At 33.4% G+C, this 722-nt stretch overlaps 1 protein-coding gene across 3 annotated transcripts in view; it reads right to left on the minus strand.

The window, feature by feature from the left end:
- LOC107704303 (endothelin-converting enzyme 2-like) overlaps positions 1 to 722 on the minus strand; it is an 86,011-nt gene that overhangs the window by 34,972 nt on the left and 50,317 nt on the right. The window lies entirely within an intron of this gene.

The following is a 722-nucleotide window of genomic DNA, read 5'->3' on the forward strand; positions in this document are numbered from 1 at the left end:
TGTTATCTTTGGTATCTGAGAACAGATTTATTCTCATATGTTCTTAATATAATTTCTAAATTCTCCATTAAATTATGTCATCTGGAGTGTCCGTTTTCTTCCATGTGACCGAGTGTTATGAGTCAGAGCGCGTTAACTCTCTAAATCTTCCGTGTTTAAAAAAAAACGAGTGAAAAATGTTGAAATATGAAAGCAAATAGACATATGATTATGACGATATATTTTCTGTATGTGTTTTGTATGCAGCTCATGGTAATTTTATAACAATAAAGGATGTTTATGACAATAAGTAGTGTGGCGTTATTAAACATAGCCTACAAAGAGTGCATGTGTGCCTCTTATAGAATCAAAATCAACTATAGATCACAATCGAAAGTTATTACAAGCACTCAATGATGGTTTATAGTGGGTTTGAAGCAAAAAAAATAATAATCACATACATTTTCAAATGTGGCTTGATGCTAATTTTACTTATATTTATATTTTAAGATGTTTTCTTGTAAGCATTATAGATAGTTTGTGTTTCTGGCGTAGAACCAAACTTCATTTAGCTATATTTAATGCTGTACATTGAGCAGTGGACGATGTTAAATCCATATATGAGATACATATCGGAGTAAAAATGCATTGATGGTCGGCACCACCTAGCATGCAGGCGTGAATTAGCAGAAGGTGATCAATCATTTCGTGCTCGGTGTGAAAGCACCGTTCGTCTGCGATTC

The sequence above is a fragment of the Sinocyclocheilus anshuiensis genome, unplaced genomic scaffold, assembly GCF_001515605.1.
Source record: "Sinocyclocheilus anshuiensis isolate Anshui unplaced genomic scaffold, SAMN03320099.WGS_v1.1 scaffold1493, whole genome shotgun sequence".
In the NCBI taxonomy this organism is placed as follows: Eukaryota; Metazoa; Chordata; class Actinopteri; order Cypriniformes; family Cyprinidae; genus Sinocyclocheilus; species Sinocyclocheilus anshuiensis.